At 40.9% G+C, this 20536-nt stretch overlaps 1 protein-coding gene across 1 annotated transcript in view; it reads left to right on the top strand.

Annotated features, from left to right (window-relative positions):
- Nucleotides 1-20536, top strand: part of CRY1 (cryptochrome circadian regulator 1) — a 75221-nt gene that overhangs the window by 17980 nt on the left and 36705 nt on the right. The window lies entirely within an intron of this gene.

The raw sequence follows: 20536 nt of genomic DNA on the forward strand, positions 1-20536 counted from the left end.
AGTTAAGTATTGTTGGTGGCGTTCAGGGAGCAGCTGCAGATGGTGGAGTGCTGGTTCTGGTCCCAAGAAACTGGAGAGATTGCATTGTCATGCAGGTTTGGGGTGATGAGCAGTGGCTGTAGAATTTTTGAATGCACAAGGCCACGTTTCTGGATCTGTGTGCTTAACTCGCCTCAGCCTTCCAGTTGAGAAGGAAGTGGCCATTGCACTGTGGAAACCAGTAGCAATCTGCTGTTGCAGGTCAATCGAGAATCAATTTGGAGTCAGGAAAATTACTGCATGACCTGTTGTGATGCCAATGGGCAGGGCCATTCATTGCCTCCTGCTACGCAGAACTATGACTTTGGGCAATATGCAGGATATAGTGGATTGTTTTGCAGCAGTGGAATTCCTGAAGTGCAGTGGAGCACTAGATGGCATGCATATCTCTGTTTTAGCACCGGGTACAGAATGATGGTTGAATGTGCCTTTGGTCGTTTGAAGGCTTGCTGCCATTGTTTACTTACAATACTGGACCACGGTGAGACAAAACAAGTATATTTCCCTTCTCTAAAAATCAGTGTTTTTAAATGTAAATGAAATATTGACCAGGAGAAACCAACATTACTGACAGAATCCCTTGTTTTCTTACTTGGAATGCATGTTCAAGGTCTTGATTATGATATATCTTAATCATGTACAGTCAGTATTTTAGTTAGGGCTAGTCTACACTGGCAACGTTAAAGCATTAGTAGAGGCAGAGCACTAGGAGAGAGCTCTCCCAGCGCTCTAAAAAAACCACCTCCATGAGGGGTGTAGCTACCAGTGCCCAGCGCTGGTGCACTGTCTACACTGGCACTTTACAGTGCTGAAACTTGCTGCGCTCAGGGGCGTGTTTTTTGCAGTAAAGTGCCAGTGTAGACAAGCCCTTAATCTGTAAAATAAAATTCCTTTGTAAACCCCAACCTCTTCTGCATTTTAACTTAAAAGGCTCAGGTTTTCTGAATTTTTTTTGTTTGTTGTTGTAAATGTTGTTGCCATTTGTCTGAAGTCAACTTAAACAAATCTAGAAACATTAGAAATGTTTCTAGATGGATGTCTATTGAATTTACATGTAGACTGCATACATGTTGAATTAACCAAACAGTAGTCAATTTGACTTGTAATTTTAAACTAAAATGTAATACACTATGTAACTTTGCAAGTATATTGAATGGGTTTTGTGAAAATGGAGGGGGGAAACATATCAGTAAGAAATAACAGGGTCACAGTATGGATCAAAAATGATCTGTTTACGCTGAAAGCAAACAAGATCAAGGGTGCTCACTTCCACATAATACACCAAGTTCATTTGATTTTTCCCTAGCATCTTAACAGTTCACAGCTCTCTTATGAAACACTTCAGTATGATGTACTTGCACTTCTTTGAAGATAGCTAACTAGATCTGAAATGAATATAGTGACCTATTCTTGATAATAACATACTGCATTGAAATGGATAGCCTTTTTGAGAAGAATTTAAGGCACCTCAAAGATATCTTACAATCAACTGTGTGAGGTGCCTAAGGAAGAGTTATAATGCTCCTAAGACATACGATTGCATGCCAAAAAGTGCTGTCATATAAGGAGACCCAAAAGTCTTGGTGCTTAAGACAATAGTTATGCTGGAGCAGTGTTGTCTGTGTGGTCTTTAGAAGATTTGCAACTTAGATGTGACCCTTGGGCTAAGGACAAGTTTTAAATGTACTGAATGCTGCAAGAGCATGGATTCCTGGCTGCTGACCCAAGAAAGATAAGATAAAACTAGGGGTCTCCCTCTACCCCTCCAGAAGAGGAGAAGCAAAATGGTGGCAGCTGCTGAAACCTCAGAAGGGACATAGCTCAGTCTTTAATACTAGGTACCTCAGAACAACTAAGTCAACTGTGAAGAAAAGGTAACTGAAGAACCTCCTTAGGACAAACCTGGATGTTGGCAAGGCAGACCCCAAGGGTTTCGAGCTTCAAATCCTTTGATTACAGGGAACTTTGCCCCAATGTGGATGAGGTGATGGGCAGCAGGCTCCTGATCTGTTGCAGGAACTGAGCAATAATGACAGAAGGGCATCTCTTGGCATCAGGGGAGAGGAACTCTCTGTTGGTGCTGGAGGACCTGTCTCAGAACCAAAGGAATGTAAACAGTACCCTGGAATATAAACTTCACGCTTCAGCACAGGGGAATTTTGCTGCCAGGGCCGTATATTTATTACTTGTAGAGCTCCCAAAGGAAGAACAGGATTTTGTGGAATGATGGTGTCGTCTCTCCTTTCTTCAGTCTATTGATAATAGAACAAAGTCTGAGGCCTCATATGACATAGCAGACTATCAAGTCTATCCTAGCAATGAGGCTGTCTCGGAACTAAACTTAAAGGCATCCTGTGATCAGAATTAAAGAGAAGGGTCTGGATGGAGCCAGTTCTCAGTTTGAATCTGTCCGAAAAGCTAAGCTAAGTAAGACTAGTGAAAAGAATTTTCATCCTTATAGACCTTTCTAGTATATTTAAGGCAGCTGGAGAACTGATTGGTGAATTCTTATTATTTAAGTTATCAGGTATAAGGGTCTGAGACCAGAAAATTCATGTTCACAAGAAAGGCCTTCCTTAAACCCAGGATTTTTTTGTTGAGTCTGCCATCCATGTGTTAAAGGCAATTCCAGGAACGAAAGGTCTCCAAAGGTTGTTTTTTTTGTTGTTGTTGAGACAAAACATAAAAACAAAAACCTATACTGTCCATAACTGTGGAGAAAAACAAAGAAATAGCTCAGCTAGCAAGTTGAAGTAACCAGAGTAATTTTGACATACTCTTCTGGCATTTGTCAGGAACAGCATTTATGGATGCCATATTTCCTTATAAAAAGAAAAGGAGTACCAGTGGCACCTTAGAGACTAACCAATTTATTTGAGCATAAGTTTTTGTGAGCTACAGCTCACTTTGAAATTTCCATCACTTGAAGGAAGATCCTCATGGTCCCTAACTAGCAGAGTTTTCCAAAAGGTTCTGGACCTTGTTGTAGGGAGAAAACCTATCCATAGAGTGTGTATTTGTACTGAAAAAGCTTAAAGAAAAAACATGTTTACTCAACATGATGTTGAGTAGTGTCAGAGTACGTAGGAGCTTACAAAATGCATACAAAACCTGATTTCAAGGCTGCAGGAGAACAAATGTCCCTGGGAAGATTGGTATTGCTTCTTGGAAACTTCTTGATGACAAGCTTTTTTTCTCTGAAGAGGCAGAACATATTGTGGAATGCACAGTGGGGTTTGGGGTGTGTGTTTTATTGTTTTATTTCAGATTCCTGTAGAAATGTCAGCACTTTTTTAGTACTTCTTTGCTAGCTCAGGCAGTGTGAATGTAGCCTGCCTTCCAGCAGTTGGACAAGAAAACTTTATTGCTCCCATACAAAGGCCTTACTCACTGTTTGGCCTTTGTTTGTTCCTTTAACTGATGTTTAAATTCATAATAGAAAGGTCAGTTCACAAATAAGTACTTTCAAAGAGTTTTTGCACAAATAGCCCTGCGACATAACTTTGGATAGCTGTTGCTTGGCATGTATTTTCTGTATAGAAAAATCAGTTGTTTCCATTGTGAAATTTAAATTGAAGTAGTCTGGAGTAATTTAATTCTGACTAATTTATACTATTTTTGAGTTTAGGTGAATTTTTTTTTGTTCCTCTTCGAAAATCTTTAAGTCATTGCTCAAATGAATCTTGAAGCTGCTTGATCTTTTCAGCAAGCACACAGTAGCCACGTGTTTCTTGAACATTTTGCTGGACATAAAGTGGGAAAAGGTCATTTGGCTGAAGTTGTGTATGTGAAAGTTTGGTGCTGAATGTAAATGGCCAGTCTTCCGTACTAGCAGAAAACAAAAGTCCCACTTGCCTGTGAAGTTTTAAGTACCTGAGAATATTTTGCTGTGGTGAGTCAGTAAATGATTTTAGACTCCTAGAGTGAGTTTTGCAGTAGTAGTTGCCTTCCACAAGTTTCAATGACCAGTTGATGATCAAACCCTTGGATTTTTGCTCTGACCTATCTAACACACACAGGAGCTCTGACTGGTTTCTTTCTCTGCACCATTCAGCTTTCACCAGAATGCTGCTCCTCTAGAGAGGAATTTGAGTGTGGGGCAGTCCAGTGGCCTGAGATTTTGCTCCTGATATAATAGATCTTTCCATCTTTAATTTCTGTGATATCCAGTTAGATGGGATAAATACACTAGCTAGATATTTCTGTGAAAATGAGCAGCAGTAAAATAGTTGTTTTGCAACCATAGCCACTAGTAATTATTTTTAAATGAAAGCTTAAGTTCTGTCAAAGCTGATGTGGCCTCCAGCAGATCATCATAAAGAACTTTAAAAATCCCCCAAAAACTCACACACCAAATATGCGTGGAGGTTGTACACCACGGTTTTAGAGGCCTAAAATGTTGCATAAAACTGCTGATGCACATCCTAAACTGTCTGGTATGATTCATATTCCAAAAATTTCAAATTCATATGACACCAATCCACATCCAAGAGTTATTTTAATGTCCTTCTTCTGTATAAGGATCTGTGGGACTAGAACCCAGGTCTACAGAAACTGGGACAGTCGACATTCCCATATCACCACCAGGAACCTATGTGGAACCACATCCATTAGGCACTGCAGGAATTACCGCCCAAAAGGTCCAAAGTGACAGGACTCTGTGGCCTTCTGATTGGCCATTGCTCACTAAAAAGGTGCCCTAAGAAGTTGTGCAACCACACAGACTTCTGGCCTGCTGTGACTTCTCACTTTCTGATTTCCAGCCTCTGACAGTGACTCTTTCTTCCTGATTCCAGCATGGTAACTCTGATCTCTGGTCCCTGACTCTGACCCTGACTCTTGCCTACTGATCCTGGCACTAGTGATTACTCCAATCCCTGCTCGTTGACTACTGCCTTGTAACCATCCTTGACTTGTGACCAGGAGGCTAGACTGCCTATGCCCTGGTCCTTTACAGTCTGTGTCTCAGGTGCACCAAAGAGCAGCTGAAGTGTGTCCTCAGCTGTGCCAAAGACCACCTGAACTTAATTAAAGGTACTGAGAATTGAGAGGAGCAGGAGCCCGGATATACTTTGGAGAACAGTTGGTGACTTTAAAAAAAAAAATGCCGATATGATTCTCTTGAAGGCTCCAGCCTATCATAGCAGGTGAGAGTTTACAAGACCACATAACTGTCATGTGGCCAAAGTGAACTCTGCTACATCAACATCCTGTCTAACAGGAAGACAGCAGATGCTGGGACCTTCCTGAGCATAGAATGAGGAGATCTCATGCTGGTCCAAATATCAACTGACCTACTGGTAACTGGATCAGACATATCATTACTTTTATGTAGGAAAAAAAATCTCTAAAAGGGGAGAGAAATGTGGTTGGGGTTTTTTTTTGTTTTGTTTTTTTAAATGTGTTGGGCTTGTCACTTAGTTTCAAAGAAAAAGGAAAATTCAGTTTGCTTTCATTTTCCAGCCAGCTGCTCCTAGTAAGAAAAAAACATGCACAGACACACCACACATCTACTATGAAGAGACTAAATATAAAGATCACACCTCACAGAATCAGTACAGTGTGCAGTAAGTACAACAATTCAGCTGCTGCAGGAAGGGTGGAAATGGGGTGGTGGAGATTTTATACATCCTTTGGACATGAGATACACTAATGTTTAGTATTTAGATTATAGAATTTTACAGGTGGTAGTATATCAATAGCATAGCTTTATTTGGTCTAGTTTAAATTTGCCATTGTGTATATTGCCCACCAAGTAGGAAACAGGGACAGGGTACTACTTTTGAAAAGCACTGATGATCCTGTAGCGCACAGAGAAATCTTCTATTGTACACCTCACATCCCAGAGAACAATAAGCTAAAAGTACAGTAATGTGGTTGAAAAAGGTCATAGTAGGGAGTAGAACATAAGGAAGCAACGTTCTGTAGTTCACCAAACAAGTTGGGACCGATTCAGATACTTATTTGCTTCTAGTTAATATCTACCACTATAACTGATCTTGTAACGTGCTAGTTAGGGGGAACCTCACAGTTCAGGCAGCCTTCAAGGACCTGAATGGACAGAGCTCCTGTTGCTGCATGACAAGTAACCCCACTGGGTCTAGTTTAAAGACCTATGCTAGATGGCTCACAGCTTAGTTTCAGAGGAGCAGCCGTGTTAATCTGTGTTCGCAAAAAGAAAACGAGTACTTGTGGCATCTTAGAGACTAACCAATTTATTTGAGCATAAGCTTTCGTGAGCTACAGCTCACTTCATCGGATGAAATGGAACTCTGCAATTACACTGGATTATCCAAAGCTACATGTTGTAGTATTCTTTTCCTCCTTCCATCACTGCATTGACATGGTGGCAGTGAAGAGAATAAGAATTGTTTACTGATAAAATAGCCAAAAAAATCCCCTTGTTGCCTCATTCACTTTTCTTTTTTGCATAAAGTTTAACTTGTACTAACACGTGAAAACCATGTTGTCTGTTAGTGTAAAGCATAGAAAACAATACAAAATATGAACTTCCTTATTGAATACTTTTTCAGCCTTTGAAAGTCACAGTAACTTGCATATTGTATTGTAAAAGTATAAAATTGATATGAAATTAAATGAATCAATAAAACAGGCATCTTTCTGAAGGACCTTGATTTGGTGATAGGAAGGTAGCAGTCCATCCCAGTGCCAAGTGATGCTGCGGAGTGTACATAATATTTAAATCCTGTCTGAGCTTAATCTGTTTACAAGAACATACTGGCCCTACTATGTAGTGACTGATTGCTACAAACCAATGTAATAAGAAAATATGCTGGCATGGCATTCAATTTGCTGAAATCTCTGATAGTGCTGTACTGTATCTCAGCAGTCTAAGTGACAGATTTTATCTAACTAAAACAATCATACGTCATCTGCCTCATATAGATGTTAATGCAATGAACATGTGTAGTTGAATTAAAAAAAAGTTTCATATATGATCTAACTGGTTAAATGACAGAATAACAGACCTTATTACCAAGTGCAGTAGTCTGGAGTGAGTTTGTTTTTTAACAAGGGAGGAGGAAAAGGCATTAACATGTTTAACAGTTTTAAAGCTTTAGTATAAATTAAAATTCCTCATGCATATCTAACAATTTAAAGCTGACTTTGCTTAGTAATATATAACCTTCTTTCTCCCTGTTACGTCTTGCACAGTACTAAATTTTGTGAAAGGATGAAGCAGAAGGGTCTAACCAATGGTATCTCTGAAAATGTGGGAAGGTGAAGATAAAATAGACATAGGAAATATGAGAAGCTGCTTAATCGGGTTTTAGGAGAGAGAGCCTGTGCGTGAGAGCTAGTGTCCTAACATAGTCTTGCACTTGACAGCCTTATAATTTTTTGTATGGAGGTTCAAATATAAAAATGGGAGTGAGGTTGCATAGTCAAAAATGAGGTGCAGATAATTGTCCAGCTAAATAAAAGGGCGTTTGCATGGACTGGCAATCAGTTTTTTAATTTAATCTCAGCATGTCTGTTTAGTTTCTTATTATAGGCAACTTCAATTTATGACTTTATAGATTCAAATTTTACTGCAGTAGAAAGTACTTAACAGTGGTGTCAGTTCTTTGCAGTATGTCCTGGAGGCAAAATGCATGAGGTATCATGAATAATATCCTAAAATATTTAATCTGTTCTCCTTATGTACGTGTTGCCTGTACAAAAACTTATTGGTATACCTGTTTGCCTTCCCAGTTGCAACAATTTTTTTATGATTATACAGACACCTCCCACAGAATCCTAATGATTACTCACTCCTAGGATAAAACTACCTTGTAATTTTAAGTTTCTTCTTAAAAGCTAGGAACAAAATAATCTTAAACAAAACTCTTCTGGTCTCCTTAAAAAAAAGACTATTTATAGTATAGGATCTGATTTTAAAAAGATACAGTACAAGTTCTGTGTGTGTGTTGAAATGATAATTAATATAAAATGTTTTGCTCTGCCTGGCAATTTGATATTCAAAAGAATTTATCCTGAATAAAACTTGAAATATGTTTGAACTTAACATTTGTAAATTATGTTGAGGAAAGTGACTCAAAAATGAATGACCAAAGTTAAGCTCCTATTTCCCTATTTAGATTCCTAAATAAGTGTCCTAACTTTCAAAAGTTCTGAGCACCTAGCAGTTCTCAGTGAATATCTGTCTACACTTGAGATTGCCACAGCTGGATCTACGTAAGTTCTGTGGGACTTGCTGGATGATGATTGCTCCTAAAAATCAGGCCACTTACTTAGTAAGAGCCTTAAGAGTCTCGCTGTAGTCACACAGTTTTTGAAAACTGCAGCCTAAATAAAAATGTCATCACCTTATTTGACAGCCTTATATTTAGGCTTGGCAGAATTTTGTATTTATTTTATTATAATTTTGACAGATAATATCAATGTTTATTTTTAAGCATTTTTAATTTTTTTATCAATTTTAATTTCTCACAGTTATGGGAAATTATGGGGGCTTCAGAATAATTAACGAGAGTAAACATTGAGATTCAAAAGCTTTATAACCGTTAAAACACAAATGGTCAATATCACATGTCAAAATATACAAAGTTAAATGAAAGTTGTCAAGCAGTATTTTTCTTTCTTTGCCTATCTGTAAGTATTAATTCATGTTGATGGAAATATTTTTGTCCTCATTTTGTGTGTGGTGAAATCAACCTTTATGGACGTTTATCAATAAACTTATCCTTCCAGGCCTATTTATATTCACTTTTTCCCATGGACAAAGATTTTACTCCTGTTAATACTGTGAAGCCAGTACTGCTGTGATATACTGGATTTTATTCTGGCCGCCTTGCTGTCAACAGAATTATAAGCTAAAATTCAAACTGTAGAATCTTAATCTTGAGTGGACATCTGTGTACCTCAATTTCACTTTATAGCTATAGTACATATTAGGTGTGTCAGAGTTACTGGTGATTGTTAGGAAGTAAAAGCCAGAAAATGCAATTTAGATTTCAGATCACAGGCAGTATGTTTGGGATTGTCAGAAATAACATGTTTTTGTGATTAAAATGGTCAAATTGTATATGGAATTCATTGTCTCACTTTCAAAAGTTCACATGTAAAATCTGAACACATCAAAATAAGGCTGGTGTGCACAGATGATTTTATGAACAGGTAAGATGAATATGCAGCAATGTGTAAACCCTACTAAAAATCTTTCCTGAGACCAGTAGGATCTTTCGCTACACATAACTAGCAAATCTAAGCCTATTGCTTGTGGAAGCCATTTGCTGAAAAGTGACCTAATTTTTCCTCACTCAAGGCAGGACTAAGTAATAACTAGACCATTCCTGACAGGTGTTTGTCTAACCTGTTCTTAAAAACCTCCAATGATGGAGATTCCACAAACCTCCCTAGGCAATTTATTCCAGTGCTTAATTACCCTGACAGGAAGGTTTTCCTAATGTCCAACCTAAATCACCTTTGCTGCAATTTAATTCCATTGGTTCCTTGTCATATCCTGAGAGATTAATGAGAAATTTTTTCTCCCTCTTCCTTGTAACAACCTTTTTTATGTACTTGTAAACTGTTATGTCCCCCTTCGGTCTCTTCTTCTCCAAACTAAACAAACCCATTTTTTTCAATCTTTCCTCATAGGTCATGTTTTCTAGACTTTTAATCATTTTTGTTACTCTCCTCTTGACTTTCTCCGATTTGTCCACATCTTTCCTGAAATGTGGCACCCAGAAGTGGACACAGTACTCCAATTGAGGCCTTAGTGCTGAGTAGCTCATGTCTTACTAACAACACTCCTGCTAATAGAGCCCAGAATGATGATATTTTTTTTGCAAGAGTATTACATTGTTGGCTCATTTAGCTTGTGATCCACTATGGCCCCCAGATCCCTTTCCGCAGTACTTCTTCCTAGACAGTCATTTCCCATTTTGTATGTGTGCAACTGATTGTTCCTTCCTAAGTGGAGTACTTTGCATTTGTCCTTATTGAACTTCATCCTGTTTACTTCAGACCGTTTCTCCAGTTTATCCAGATCATTTTGAATTTTAATCCTATTCTCCAAAGCACTTGCAACCTGTCCCAGCTTGGTATTGTCTGCAAACTTTATAAGTGTACTCTCTATGCATTTATCTAAATAATTGATGAAGATATTGAACAGAACTGGACCCAGGACCAATTCCTGCAGGATCCTGCTCGATATGGCATTCCAGCTTGACTGTGAACTACTGATAACTTACTCTCTGGGAACAGTTATGCACCCATCATTAATGCTGTGTTTATGTCATGGAAGTCACAGAAGGTGTGACTTCCAGAGAGAGACCTCCGTGAAATATTCTGCTTTAGCCCCTGGGTCTGCGGGACTGTACCTGGCAGCCAGTGGGGCCCCGGCAGGGTTTTGGCAACAGCCTCCTCAGGGTCCCCCTGCAGGTTTCCAGTGACAGATAACACAGCCTCCTCAGGGGGCCCTCCTCAGCCTTCCAGCAACCGGGGACAGCCTTGCAATGGGGAAGGAGGAGGAAGAACCCTGCAGCTCCCAGCCACCGGATGGCAGGGGAAACCATGGAGCTGCAGCAGCAACAGTCACAGACAGGTCATGGCTTCTGTGAATTTTTATTTATTGCCCGTGACCTGTCCATGACTTTTACTAAAAATAACTGTGACAAATCTTAGCCTTACCCATCGTATTGTAGCTGTATCTAGGCTGTATTTCCCTAGTTCATGAGACTGTCATGTGAGACAGTATCAAAAGCCTTGCTAAAGTTAAGATATACCACATCTACCACTTTCCTCCGTTCACAAGGCTTGTTGTCCTGTGAAAGAAAGGTATTAGGTTGCTTTGACACAATTTACTCTTGACAAATCCATGCTGAGTGTTCTTTATCAGCTTCTTATCTTTTAGCTATACACAGACGCTCAGGGTGTGACATGCATGCTGGTAGGCTGTTTGTGAGCAGCCCAGGTTGGGAGTTGCAATAGCAAAGCAGTGTGAGATTGTGGAGCAGGTGGGGCAGGTGATGACACAGTTCCTCACTGGCCTGGATTGCATCCCAGAATGTGATAGTGGCATAGTCAAAGCAGGATTTATACTCATCTTGGTATTTTAACTGTGATTTACACTTTAAGCACTGGTAGAACAGTTTTAAGTGGGTCTGAAGTGTGGTGGCTGGGAACAGTCACAAGAAAGGCTACAGCTTTATTATTTTCTGTTTGTTTATTTCAAGAAAGGGAAATAAAACCATAGTAAAGCATAAATATGGATGCCAGCGAAATAACTATAAAACTAGAGTGGACCAGCAAAGCATCGTGAGGCACCCAAGGTTGTGAAGCAGGCAGTGACACAACTCCTCACTGGTCTGTATTGCACCCCAGAATATGACAAACTCTCAAGATGCCCTCAAGCTGTGCATCTTCCTTTCTCCAGCAGAAAGCACTGAAAAAACAGAGGAGATCTGCCTCCGTCACCACTTCTACAAACAAAATGATGGCTGAACCTGATGAAATGCAGCTGATGGCTGTAATACAGCAGGTGGTTGCAGATACTATTGAAATTTAAATCTACAGTTTCCCCCCTACAGACCGCCATGATTGGGATTCAGAGTGCACCACAAGCTCTATCCAGACAGGATGGGTGAAGAAGAACACAGCATTTCTGAAATGGAAAATTTTTTCAAAGAGAACAAGTTACAGGTTATGAAGAACTGTAATCATAGAATCATAGAATATCAGGGTTGGAAGTGACCTCAGGAGGTCATCTAGTCCAACCCCCTGCTCAAAGCAGGACCGATCCCCAATTAAATCATCCCAGCCAGGGCTTTGTCAAGCCTGACCTTAAAAACTTCTAAGGAAGGAGATTCTACCACCTCCCTAGGTAACGCATTCCAGTGTTTCACCACCCTCCTAGTGAAAAAGTTATTCCTAATATCCAATCTAAACCTCCCCCGCTGCAACTTGAGACCATTACTCCTTGTCCTTTCCTCTTCTACTGCTGAGAATAGTCTAGAACCACCTCTCAGGTAGTTGAAAGCAGCTATCAAATCCCCCCTCATTCTTCTCTTCTGCAGACTAAACAATCCCAGTTCCCTCAGCCTCTCCTCATAAGTCATGTGTTCCAGACCCCTAATCATTTTTGTTGCCCTTCGCTGGACTCTCTCCAATTTATCCACATCTTTCTTGTAGTGTGGGGCCAAAACTGGACACAGTACTCCAGATGAGGCCTCACCAATGTCGAATAGAGGGGGACGATCACGTCCCTCGATCTGCTCGCTATGCCCCTACTTATACACCCCAAAATGCCATTGGCCTTCTTGGCAACAAGGGCACACTGCTGACTCATATCCAGCTTCTCGTCCACTGTCACCCCTAGGTCCTTTTCCACAGAACTGCTGCCTAGCCATTCGGTCCCTAGTCTGTAGCTGTGCATTGGGTTCTTCTATCTTAAGTGCAGGACCCTGCACTTATCCTTATTGAACCTCATCAGATTTCTTTTGGCCCAATCCTCCAATTTGTCTAGGTCCCTCTGTATCCTGTCCCTGCCCTCCAGCGTATCTACCTCTCCTCCTAGTTTAGTATCATCCGCAAATTTTCTGAGAGTGCAATCCACACCATCCTCCAGATCATTTATGAAGATATTGAACAAAACCGGCCCCAGGACCGACCGCTGGGGCACTCCACTTGACACCGGCTGCCAACTAGACATGAAGCCATTGATCGCTACCCGTTGAGCCCGATAATCTAGCCAACTTTCCACCCACCTTATAGTGCATTCATCCAGCCCATACTTCTTTAACTTGCTGACAAGAATACTGTTGGAGACCGTGTCAAAAGCTTTGCTAAAGTCAAGAAACAATACATCCACTGCTTTCCCTTCATCCACAGAACCAGTAATCTCATCATAGAAGGCGATTAGATTAGTCAGGCATGACCTTCCCTTGGTGAATCCATGCTGACTGTTCCTGATCACTTTCCTCTCATGTAAGCGCTTCAGGATTGATTCTTTGAGGACCTGCTCCATGATTTTTCTGGGGACTGAGGTGAGGCTGACTGGCCTGTAGTTCCCAGGATCCTCCTCCTTCCCTTTTTTAAAGATTGGCACTACATTAGCCTTTTTCCAGTCATCTGGGACTTCCCCCGTTCGCCACGAGTTTTCAAAGATAATTGCCAATGGCTCTGCAATCACAGCCGCCAATTCCTTTAGCACTCTCGGATGCAACTTGTCCAGCCCCATGGACTTGTGCACGTCCAGCTTTTCTAAATAGTCCCTAACCACCTCTTTCTCCACAGAGGGCTGGCCATCTACTCCCCATGCTGTGATGCCCAGCGCAGCAGTCTGGGAGCTGACCTTGTTTGTGAAGACAGAGACAAAAAAAGCATCGAGTACATTAGCTTTTTCCACATCCTTTGTCACTAGGTTGCCTCCCTCATTCAGTAAGGGGCCCACACTTTCCTTGGCTTTCTTCTTGTTGCCAACATACCTGAAGAAACCCTTCTTGTTACTCTTGACATCTCTTGCTAGCTGCAGCTCCAGGTGCGATTTGGCCCTCCTGATTTCATTCCTACATGCCCGAGCAATATTTTTATACTCTTCCCTGGTCATATGTCCAACCTTCCACTTCTTGTAAGCTTCTTATTTATGTTTAAGATCCACTAGGATTTCACTGTTAAGCCAAGCTGGTCGCCTGCCATATTTACTATTCTTTCAACACATCGGGATGGTTTGTCCCTGTAACTTCAACAGGGATTCCTTGAAATACAGCCAGCTCTCCTGGACTCCTTTCCCCTTCATGTTAGTCCCCCAGGGGATCCTATCCATCCATTCCCTGAGGGAGTCGCAGTCTGCTTTCCTGAAGTCCAGGGTCCGTATCCTGCTGCTTACCTTTCTTCCCTGTGTCAGGATCCTGAACTCAACGAACTCATGGTCACTGCCTCTCAGATTCCCATCCACTTTTGCTTCCCCCAGTTATTCTTCCCGGTTTGTGAGCAGCAGGTCAAGAAAAGCTCCCTCCCTAGTTGGTTCCTCTAGCACTTGCACCAGGAAATTGTCCCCTACGTTTTCCAAAAACTTCCTGGATTGTCTATGCACCGCTGTATTGCTCTCCCAGCAGATATCAGGAAAATTAAAGTCACCCATGAGAACCAGGGCATGCGATCTAGTAGCTTCTGCGAGTTGCCGGAAGAAAGCCTCATCCACCTCATCCCCCTGATCCGGTGGTCTATAGCAGACTCCCACCACTACATCACTCTTGTTGCTCACACTTCTAAACTTGATTCAGAAACACGCAGGTTTTTCTGCAGTTTCGTACCTGAGCTCTGAGCAGTCATAGTGCTCCCTTACATACAGGGCTACTCCCCCACCTTTTCTGCCCTGCCTGTCCTTCCTGAACAGTTTATAACCATCCATGACAGTACTCCAGTCATGTGAGTTATCCCACCAAGTCTCTGTTATTCCAATCACGTCATAATTCCTTGACATCACCAGGACCTCCAGTTCTCCCTGCTTGTTTCCAAGGCTTTGTGCATTTGTATATAAGCACTTGAGATAACCTGCTGATCGCCCCTCATTCTCAGTATGAGGCAGGAGCCCTCCCCTCACAGACGTTCCTGCCTGTGCTTCCTCCCGGTATCCCGCTTTCCCACTTACCTCAGGGCTTTGGTCTCCTTCCCCCGGTGAACCTAGTTTAAAGCCCTCCTCACTAGGTTAGCCAGCCTGCTCGCAAAGATGCTCTTCCCTCTCTTTGTAACGTGGAGCCCGTCTCTGCCCAGCACTCCTCCTTCATGGAACACCATCCCATGGTCAAAGAATCCAAAGCCTTCTCTCCGACACCACCTGTGTAGCCATTCGTTGACTTCCACGATTCGACGGTCCCTACCCAGGCCTTTTCCTTCCACGGGGAGGATGGATGAGAACACCACTTGCACCTCAAACTCCTTTATCCTTCTTCCCAGAGCCATGTAGTCCGCAGTGATCCGCTCAAGGTCATTCTTGGCAATATCATTGGTGCCCTCATGGAGAAGCAGGAAGGGGTAGCGATCTGAGGGCTTGATGAGTCTCGGCAGTCTCTCTGTCACATCGCGAATCTTAGCCCCTGGCAAGCAGCAGACTTCTCTGTTTTCCTGGTCAGGGCGGCAGATAAATGACTCAGTCCCCCGGAGGAGGATATGATATCAAGACTAAGACCAAGCCTATTGATCTAGAAAGCCACACATAGTGATGTTACATCAGGGTGTCCCTGAAGGAATAGAGAAAGGTAAACCCTCCAAATTTGTCCCTAAACTGCTATCTAAATTGTTGGATTAGGCAGTAGATTTTTTTTTGTTTTGAGATAGTGAGTATACTGGGCCCTTGTCCCCCAAGCCAGCTCCAGGAGGTCAGCCTACAGCATTGATTGTGAAGTTCCTGAAGTTTACCACTAAGGAGCTTATATTGAAGAAATCCAGGGTCGGGGGGAAGGAGCTGTTCTGTGGAGAACCAGTGATTAAAATTACTCCTCTTTTAGGATTATGCCCATGATGTGGTTGCAGTGAGGGAAGCTTTTAACCAAGCAAAACAGTTGGCCAAAAAATGGACTTGAAGTATTTTACTAAATACCTGTAGTGCTCCATATTAGGAATGACGAGAAGATAGTATCATTCAGTTCCCCTCAGGAAGCAAGAAAGTACCTCCAAAAATCTGCAAACTCCTCCCTCACAAAAGGAGACATCTTTGGAAGGGTCTGACCATATGAAATTTGTATTGCTCTCTGCTATTTGATGTGGCTGTTCTAAACACGTTGGTGGGCTCTAGTTGATTTTGATATGTTAATTCCTTTTCTTTTTTCCCCATCACTCATGGTTAAAGGGTTATTCTCAATTTAATTCCTATTACCCTAGCTCACAGGAAAGGAGCCTCAGTGTAAAATATATCATTTGCTAAGTAAATTGTGTATAAAGCTTCACTTTATTAGATGCTGCTTCCTTATAACTAGTGTATCAAGGTTCTATTGGTATTAGGTGATTACTATATCTGTAATGTTTGGGGTCCCAGGGGTGCGAGGATCTCCGAGTTTCACCTGGTTTGTCCGCATCCTATGCGTGTCAAGTTTGTATATTTTGGGATGTGTAAACAGATTTTTCTTTTTGATTGTATGATACCAATGTGTATTTTTCTCTCTGCTGTCTTTTCTGTTGTGTTTTCACTTACCCTCTTTTGTTGCCCTCCTATTCTGGGAATTTCTTTCTCACTCTTTTAGAATATGTAAAGGGAAGCAACACCCAGCCCGTGAATTATATAACTTTTACTGCTTAGCTATGCAAGAACTGTATGCTGCTCAGGAAAATTTGCAATTTCTCATTTATTCAAAATGCGACTATATATTTTTCAATAGATTTTTAACAATGAAGCTTCTTATAATTAAATGTCTTCTGGAATATAAAGGGTTTTAGTAACCCTGTTAAAAGAAAAAAAAAAAACCAACACAACCTCATTACTTAAAAAGAATTTTGACATTGCCGTGCTCCAGGAGGCACATCTGGTGGAACTTGAAGCTTGTAAACTGAATAGAGATTGGGTAGGCCTCTCAAATTCTAGTTGCTTTAATTCTAAAGAAAGGGGTGTTACTATATTAATGGGTAAAAAGTTGAATGTTAATGTTCTGAGCACAAGGTTAGATTTCTGACAATGAGGGTAGATTTCCTGTCCTCCAGGCTGAAATTGACAATTCTGTAATTATCATTGCCACTCTCTATGAGCCAAACCAAGATGATCCCAAATGTTTTCATATTTTTTTTTAAAGTGTAAATGACATAACCACCATCCTGTTACAGCTGGAGACTTAACAAAACTCTAGATCCAATCTTTGATAAATCTTCTCTGTCTCCATATAAAAACACAATACTCATCAGGTACTTCATGCCCACATGGCTGATTTAGGATTACCCAGGCTCCACATATTCTGTAAACCTACAGCCAGAGACTATAGGTTTTTGTTTTTGGGCACTACATTTAAGATATTGAAGACTGAACTATTTCTTAGTCACAAGACTTGATCAACTCTGTCACTGATTGTGGCATTGGTACTGTTGTTATATCTGACCATGCTCCTACAGATATGTTTTAGGCCCCCCGGGGTATGCACACCTAACTAAACTGTGGAGATTAAATGCCTCTCTGCTGTTTGATATATCATTTATTAACTCTGTCCAGCAGGAGTTAGAACTTTTTTTTGTTTTAAACAAATGCCCCCACCACTTTTTGGGAAGCCTTTTAAAGCCTTCATTTCTTATGCTACCTTTAAAAAGAAATGGAGAGAACATAGAATTGATAGCCTTACAAAGGAAATTAAGGCCTTGGATGTAGACTATGCGTCTTCCCCCTCCACAGAGAAACTCAGAACCCTCATCAATGTAAGATATGAAATCAACAAACTTCTGTCCCAAAATGCTGAGTTTTGTTTTGTTCTGTTTGAAGCAGAACTCCTGGGAATCTGGTGAGAGAGCTGTCAAGGTGTTGGCATACAGACTTAAACAAAAGGCTAACAAATGAGGTTGCTGCTATTTGCAACTGTAGCAATAAATTATATACAACACAGTCAGATATTGATAAACAGTTTCAACAGTTTTATTCAAAACTATATTTAGCAGAAGAGAGAATCAGTAAAGATGCTATACATAACTTTAGTTGATTGTGTCTGCCACAAATATCTGACTCTCAGAAGGAACTTTTAGATGCCCCTGTAGAAATCACAGAACTGACTCAGACTATAAAAGAAATGTGTTTGGAAGGACTCCTGGTTCAGATGTGTTTCCAATTTAATTTTACAAAAGTTCTATGAAACTTTTAACACCTAGATTATTGAATATGTTCCAGTGAGGCCAAGAACGAGCAAACTCTGCTGGGAAAGACCTTAGACTAGATGGAAATTGGCCTATAATTACTTTAATCAATTGTGATGCTAAAATTTTAGTTAAAGCTCTTGCTATGCAATTGACCAAAGTTCTTTCACATGTTATGCATGTAAATCAGGTGGGCTTCCTTCATAATAGATATGGCTCAGATAATTTAGATCAATTGATTTTATATTTTGTCACTTCACGAAATTCTAAAGAATCTTAACTCATTTCTTTAGATGCCGAAAAGGCCTTTGACTGCACGGGCTGGCACTATCTCTTTCATATGTTAGCAAAATTTGAGTCGATAAACAGTGTATTGCTTGGATTAGGCTTTTATATTCTAACCCCATTTCCAGGGTAGTTACCAGTGGTGTTATTTTTGCTCCATTTCCATTATATAGAAGTGTGAGGCAGAGCTGCCCCATTTCTCCTCTTCTGTTTGATTTAGCTCTAGAACCTCTAGCCCAGAGGAGGGCAAACTATGGCCCAGGGGCTGGATCTGGCCCGTCAGGGCTTTCAGTCCATCCCACAGGATTGCCAGCCCCGTGGCACAGCAGGGTGAAGGCAGGCTCCCTGCCTGCCCAGATCCTGTGCCTGAGGCGGCCAGCAGCACATCCCTGCGGCCCCTGGGGGAGGGAGGGCAGAGGGCTTCATGCACTGCCCTCGCCTGCAGGCACCAGCCCCCCACTGCTCCCGTTGAGCAGTCACCCCGATTCGCCATCCCATGAGGACGGCTCTGCTCCCTAGTTCCTTGTACAGTAGTTCAAGTCTCTGCCTTCATTTTCTTTTGGGGTAGTATTTAAAGGTCTCCTATAGGGTCTAATTCTTGTTACATAAGCTGTGTCAGGCTGCAGTATCTAATCCTTTAGGCTTATTTGATGGTCCCCTTATTCTTTCCTGGGGTCAAAGGACTTATGGAACTAAACTTATCTACCTGCGTATCCGCCTTATCCATACCTGTGTATGGAAGCCTCTTTGTCTCTTGGTCCTGGAAAGCAGCTTTTCACATAGCAGTAATTTTGGCCTGGTGGGTAGGAGAATTGGCCATCCCGTTACAATAATTAAACACGGTAAGTGCTAACTGAAAAAAGCATAGCGTTCAGCCAGCAAGTCCTCCAACTGTGATACATTATCCTCCTCCCATCTTCACCTACATGTACCTTTCCGGGCTCACTGTTGCATCTATTTTAGTGTTTAGCTGGGGTCTAGTTCTTCCACGTCTTCATGGAGAAACTGGGAAGCTGTACCTAGATAGGTCAGTAAAGCTGAAACCTTTGTTTTTGCTTCTTTGTATTCATTCTGCTTAGGTTCCAAGTAGCTGTCCCATCACTTGACACTGATGGCAAGAGGACCACAGAAAACAGAATTTCTTGATTATCAGTTCTTTTCTGTGAACAGGCTTGATTGCTATTGACACTTGTCCTTTGGTCAAAAAATTAGTCGTCCTCCCCTTAAAAATAGTTACTGTTGGCACTAATCCAAAACAAATTACAGCACTGAAAATCCTCATGCTAGGAGCAGAGAGATGCTGGCAGAGATGAAATATGTGAATTAGAAATTATCTGTTGCCAGTGTGCTTGTTCGATGGGAAGGGATACCCATCACTCTGCGTTTATTGAATCATATCACGTACCAGAATTAGCAATAGAATTTTTGTGTATGGAGGCTAGCAGCAGGCAAAAAACTATATTGTTAGTTTAAAGCTATTTATCAATGATTCTGCAAGTGTTTAGCTAAATTGTGGTGATTGTTTTATGATGTCATAGACATCAGGGTTTATTTCTGTTGATTAACTTCAGCTGACAGTTAATTTAAACATCTTCCTTAAATTTTCTTTTTTGTACAATTTGGGGGGAGGAGGGGTGATGACTGAGTTCCTTTTTAGTGCAGCTAAAAGGAGTTTACTGTGTTAGTGTATATCTTACACACCAAAGTATTTTCTTCCCAACCTATGATGATGCATTATTTTTGCTACATCTTGTCCAAGGGAAGTTTTTTGTGTGTGTGTTGCTTGCAACATTTGAATACTTCAGACTTGCATAACATTTCACAAAGTAGTTTATAAACATTAACTAATCCTCCATACTCCTTGTTAAATATGTAAAAACAGTTATATCCTAATTTGCATAGATTAACTGCTGTATGAAAAAAAATTATACTGTTAATTCATAGTAACTAATTGTACTTGTGATGAATTTCACATTTAAGTTTTATGGACTTGGAAAGACTTGCTAAAATAATCTCTCCATTTGGAAAACTTGTAGACTAGCCATACTAGAGACCATTTTTGGTTGATTTATAGGGTTCATGGTTTGGCTATTTTATTTGCCCTGTTTAAATAATCCTACTGAATGGGTAGCTAAGACAACGAAATTTAGCCACAAATCTTAATTAGTACATAGAAGTCCTATTTTTATAGATTTTTAAGTTAAAAGGGGACTATTATGATCATCTAGTGTGACTTTAGCTACCCTAGTACTCAGTCACATTTTAGGTTACTGTATTGTATGAGGCCTTACTACACAAAGTTTTTATTCTCCTAACAACTGACTGACTCCTGTTCTTCACTCCCCTGCTGTCCCTCCATTATTGAATAACTGCACTCCAAATTATAACTAGCATTCATTTTGGTACATACCAAAATTAAAAT

Source organism: Lepidochelys olivacea, assembly GCF_965140295.1.
Source record: "Lepidochelys olivacea isolate rLepOli2 genome assembly, chromosome: 1".
Classification (NCBI taxonomy): domain Eukaryota; kingdom Metazoa; phylum Chordata; order Testudines; family Cheloniidae; genus Lepidochelys; species Lepidochelys olivacea.